This window comes from Pteropus medius, unplaced genomic scaffold, assembly GCF_902729225.1.
Source record: "Pteropus medius unplaced genomic scaffold, Ma_sr-lr_union100, whole genome shotgun sequence".
In the NCBI taxonomy this organism is placed as follows: Eukaryota; Metazoa; Chordata; class Mammalia; order Chiroptera; family Pteropodidae; genus Pteropus; species Pteropus medius.
In genome coordinates, this window is record NW_024344253.1 from 10,228,185 (window position 1) to 10,233,895 (window position 5,711).

The window sequence follows — 5,711 nt, forward strand, 5'->3', positions numbered from 1 at the left end:
CACCTATTTAGAATGACTGAAATAAAAAAATACTGTCGATACCAAATTCTGGCAACACTGTGGAGCAACTAAAACTCTCATGTATTGCTGGAGAGAATCCAAAATTGTACAGTCATTCTGGAAAACATTTTAATAGTTTCTTATAAAGTTAAACATATACTTACCATATGACCTAGTAATCTCCCTTTTGAATATCTACCTTTGATAAATGAAAACTATGTTCACTTAAAAATCTATTTATGTGTCATGATTTATAAAACTACAAACCAAAAGAAAAAAAGTCAAATTTACTGTATGATAATTTTTTAAAGTAGCATTAAAACTGTACACAAATATTTAAACAAGTTTTTTCATAATTGCCAAAACTGGAAACAAAGGACTTCAATGGGTAAGTGAATAAACTATGGTATGGTCACACAATGAAATAATACTCAGCAATAAACAAGAACAAACTATTGATACAACAACATGAACAAATTTCAAAGGAATTATGCTGAGTGAAAGAAGCCAGTCTCCAAAAGTCACAGATTGTATAATTCCATTTTTGTGATATTCATGAAAGGTAAATCTATAGAGATGGAGAATGGATCAGTGGTTGCCAGAGTTTATATGTGGTGGAAGGAGTGACTGTAAAGATATAGCCAAAGTATGGTGGTGATTGTATAAATATATACATATGTTACAATTTATAGAACTACAAACCAAAAGAAAAAAGTCAAACTTACTGCACGATAATTTTAAAAAGTAGAATTAAAAGTAAAAAGTAAACGAGGCCACAGTCAACCCATCAGCATTATGATAATTTGACATAGGGTCTAATTGTGGGCATAATACATGTGAGTAAGCTTAATTTGTTTCTTTTAGGTGAAAAGTAAATAGAAATAGAAACTTTAGGATGCTTTCCCTGCCACTCAATCTATGGTTCAAGCACACCCCTGACTTTGCAGATTGCGGCCCTAGATCCTTGAAGCTCAAAGCATGTTCCACGGATTAGCAGCCTTTTGTAGCCCTTAGATACTTGTTAGAATTCTGGGTATGAATTCCAGCAATCTGTTTTAACAGGCCTGCTACATGTTCTGATGTATGCTAAATTGTGAGAAACATTACCCTAGAGTGTTGTTAAAAAACAATTTCCTGGGCCCTATCCCAAGAGTTTCTATCCAGTATATCTTGTATAGGGACCAAGAATTTTAATTTTAATAAGTTCCTAGTTGATATTGATGCTTCTGACCTGGGTACCACACTTTGGGAACCACTGCTCTAGCTCATTCTGTCTGTTACAGTAGTCACTAGCCACATGTGGCTATTTAAATTTTAATTAATTAAAATGACATGAAAATTAAGATTTTAGTTTCTTGTTTGCATTAGATATATTTCAGTTGCTCAGAGTCACATTTTTACCACGTGGCTCTTTAAGAAACAGTTCTCTAACTGATCTCTAGGGAAGCACTGCCGAAGACAACTAAGCGATGATGGAAATGTTCTATATCTGTGCTAACACAGTAGTCACTAGACACATGTGGCAATTCAAATTTAGATTCTCATTAATTACAATAAAAGTAAAAAATTAATTTCTCAGTCACACTAGTCATATTCAAGTACCTATTAGCTGCGTGTAGCTAGTTGCTACCAAGAGAAATAGCAGATAGAGAATATTTCTATCAACACAAAGAGTTCAATTTATTGGAAACTGCTTCTCTAGATCATGAGTCAGGGAACCTTTTCTTGAAATTCCCTTAATAATAAATAGTAAAGAATTGAGTCTTCCAGTCACATCTACTCAACTCAGCCTTTGTAGCTGGAAAATAGCCATAGACATTAAGTAAACAAGTGAGTATGACAGTTCTGATGAAACTATTACAGGAAAAAGCAGCTATTCTACAGGCTATAGTTTGCTGACTCCTTTCCCATCACCAACCTTCAAAGTCTCTGGAACTCTGCTTTCATACCACGAAATGAATACTTCAGATATTAACACAAAAGCATGAAATGGGAGAGTGTATTAACACCCTTCTTGGCTACTTTAACCCTGGTTATATCCAGGCAATGCTTAAATGTTTTTGTAAAAAAGATTAATATTATTGGAGGGGATTAAATGTCAAGAGAGAGGAAAGACTGGCTCTGTGGCAAGACTAAAATAAAGATATTTTGATGCAGATTGAAACGCTTTGGAAATGTGTCACTTTATTGGCTTAGAATAGATTAATAATTACTATGTAACACGTTTTTCATTGGTTCATTTAGTGCTTCATAGAGTATATCACCAAATAATTTTTTTCACTATTTTTTTACTATTTGGTCCACAGTTTTCCAGTTCTCCTCAATAATATATTAATTCACATCTTTTCAAATATCTTAAATATAATACCACTTTATTATTGCACACTCTTTTTATGTTATAAATATTTATACTTTTTTTCTCAAATGTTGGGTAATTGATTCCATTGAGAACTAATGCAGTCAATTTTAGTTCAATTGGTGTCTTTCTTACCTCCAGTTACTCTATTTCGTTGTTTCCTTGTGTAATAGTTCTTTTGGTGCAATAAAACTAATAAATGAGAATTATCATTGTTTCATTTCTTTTACACTAAAAAGTCTATGTTAGCTTCTTTTATTTCTGCTGTAGGTCCAAGTGGCTGCTGTCAAAATGAGCAAGTTTATGAAACCCAGGAAGGTGGTATTAGTCCTGGCTGGACACTCCAGACACAAAGCAGTCATCATGAAAAACATCGATCATGGCACCTCAGACTGCTCCTACAGCCATGCTCTAGTGGCTGTAATCAAAAGCTATCCTCGCAAAGTGATAGCTGCCATGGGCTAGAAAAAAAATTGCCAAGAGGTCAAAGATCAAGTCTTTTGTGAAAGTTTATAACTACAACTACCTCATGCCCACAAGGTACTCTATGGACATCCCCTTGGACAAAACTGTCTCCAACAAGGATGTCTTCAGAGACCCTACTCTGAAACACAAGGCCCAATGGGAAGCCAAGGTCACATTTGAAGAGAGGTACAAGACGGGCAAAAACAAATGGTTCTTCCAGAAAGCTGCGGTTTTAGATCTTTTTTGTTTCAGTCAGTAAAAGTCAAAAAAAAAGGTCTATGTTCGGGAGGGAAACAGTTAACCATCTAATGTTTAAGAGAAAAAAAATTATTAGTGTTTCCTTTCAAGGTAAGAAAACTTCTTTTCTATATAAATTGGGTGAGTAAGTCTTTAAGTATGTATAATCGACTAGGCACTAGAAAACTATGAGATAAATATACAATATAGCCTTTGCTAAGTGTTCAAATGTGTGTGGAGGTTTAAAAGTGCCTGGAATCTTAAAAGAGAAATGCATCAGTTGTTTTTTCTCACTTTATCTTCTAACAGGTTAGATGGTCATTCCCAGGAACCATTGGATTCCCAGGGGAGTAGATGAAAGAAAATGGGTAGTCTGGCAAGTGAATTCTGTATGAATGTGGGAAGGGGCATTGTTGATCCAAGAGCTCAAAAGAAAGGTCAAGTTTATTAAAAACAATTCTTTTCAATCATTTTATTTCTACTTTGGTCTGCCTTAATTATCATTTCCATTTTGAACTTCCTTTAAAAAATTTCAAAAAGAAAAAAAGAAAAAGAAAATATAAGAAATCCACTGATCCAAACTATCAAGATCAATGAATGTCTGCTCTCATGTAATGAATGTCATTTGTAGGTAAGTATGTTTGGGGCACCCTATTCCAAATGACAAATATTTTCTATCCAAAAAAAAAAAGATACTTAATTCTGCTGCATTTACAAAAGATCATTAATGTCTGTATTGGTATTGGTTGTTTCCATTTCTCTCTCTCTCTCTCACTCGCTCTCTCTCTCTCTCTCTCTCTCCTTGTTCTTTTTTTAGAGATGTGCTCAAATCTGTGGACCTTGCTATAGTCCAAACCTCAAAACAACTGGATCCTGGCAGAAGAATGAGTATAAAGTGGAAAGTGCTAAATTCAATCTAACAAATAAAAAGAAATTGTAAAGCATAGGAGAGTCGTAGATAGTTATACTGCAGTCAGATTGCTAATCAAAATTGTGGATTTTTTTTTTTTTTTTTACCAATGGGAAGGTACTATTTAAAATTAAATATTTTTAAAAAACAACATTTTGATAAATAATAGCTTTTCTGTTATTCTGATAAATATTTAACATTTTTTCTATAGACTATATATTGTTAATTTATAGAGAAAAGATTTTATTCAGTTCTGAATCAATTCAATGATTAGAAAAATGCCACAGTGAATGTGCAGTTTTGAAATAATTGGGTGGATATATTAAAGAACATATTAAAGATTTTTGTTACTCATGGGAATGGTCATTCCTATCACCATCAAGCACATGATAGCCACTTGGCAAGTGTTTACGAAATGAATGTTGACTGAAGTCAGAATTGAAATAGCAAGAGTACAGGGATGCTTGTGCTTTTTTTTCCTAGTTTTCTGGTTTTCTAGATATACAGGAGAAGACACATGATCACACTTAGAGTAGAATTGATTAATTCACTGGACAAGAAGAATAAAGTAACTGTATCTAGACAAAAGGAATAGATTTTTGGGAAACAAGTTCATCAGTTCACAGATCAGTACACTGCTATTCTGAAGAACATTTTTTTAAAATCATGTTGTTATCCAAATATTTCTGTCTGTCTATCTGCCAAAGACTTCATTCTCAGCCTTCTGATAAGCAGTTAACAAATCACACTTCTATAACTATATCCCATCTTATCTTGATCTTTTCCTGAAAACAAACAGGAAGAGCAGACTTGTTTAGAGTGAAATAGTACTGTAGAGTTTACAAATGCTTTTCTCGCTGAGCAATGATTTTGAAGTGTAACAGTCTGAGCAAGTATGTAAATGGCACCAATATGAAAAAATAAACATAAATGAAATCCTTCAAAGGATTATAGGTAAGACTTAAGCACATTACTTAGATAAGCAGAACAATGTTTAAATGGAAATGTAAGACCAAAGAACAGTTTACTTAGTTATTAATGTACCTATTGTGGGAACATTAGTCTAGGAATATCCTGTGCAAACATTTGAAAAATGATAGATTAACTCATAGAAGATCTATAGTATTTTAAATTAAAAGTAAGACTACAGTCATCTATCGTCTTTTAAATTAAAATCTAAGTTAGTAGAATAAACAAGCCTATTCTTGTTGTGAATTTTTCTGGGACATATTCAAAGCTAACAAATCCTCGATACCTAAGTCATTTGGAAAGTCCATGTTTATATGATCATTTCAAAGAAGTCTATAACAGTACATTGGACTTGGTCACAAACACCTTAACCTACACCTCCTCAAAGAAGATACATCAATGGAAAATAAGCATATAAAAAGATGCTCCATATCATATGTCATTAGGGAAATGCAAATTAAAACAAGATTCTATCACATACCTATCAAAATGGCCAAATCTGGATGCTGACAACACCCAATGCTGGCAGGGATGTAGAGCTATAGGAGGAACTCTCATTCATTGCTGGTGGGAATGCAAAACTGTGTAGTCAATCTGAAAGACAGTTTGGCAGTTTCCTACAAAACTAAACATACCCTTTCCCTATGATCCAGCAATCACACTCCTATTGGTATTTACCCAAAGGAGTTTAAAACTTATTTTCACAAAAGCCTGCACACAGATGTTTATAGCAGATTTATTTATTATTGCCAAAACTTGGAAGCAACCAAGATG

General features: G+C 33.5%; 1 pseudogene; it reads left to right on the forward strand.

Moving 5' to 3' along the window:
• The first annotated feature begins 2,647 nt into the window (after positions 1-2,647).
• LOC120607950 (60S ribosomal protein L27-like) lies at positions 2,648-3,085 on the forward strand (annotated as a pseudogene).
• Positions 3,086-5,711: the final 2,626 nt, after the last annotated feature.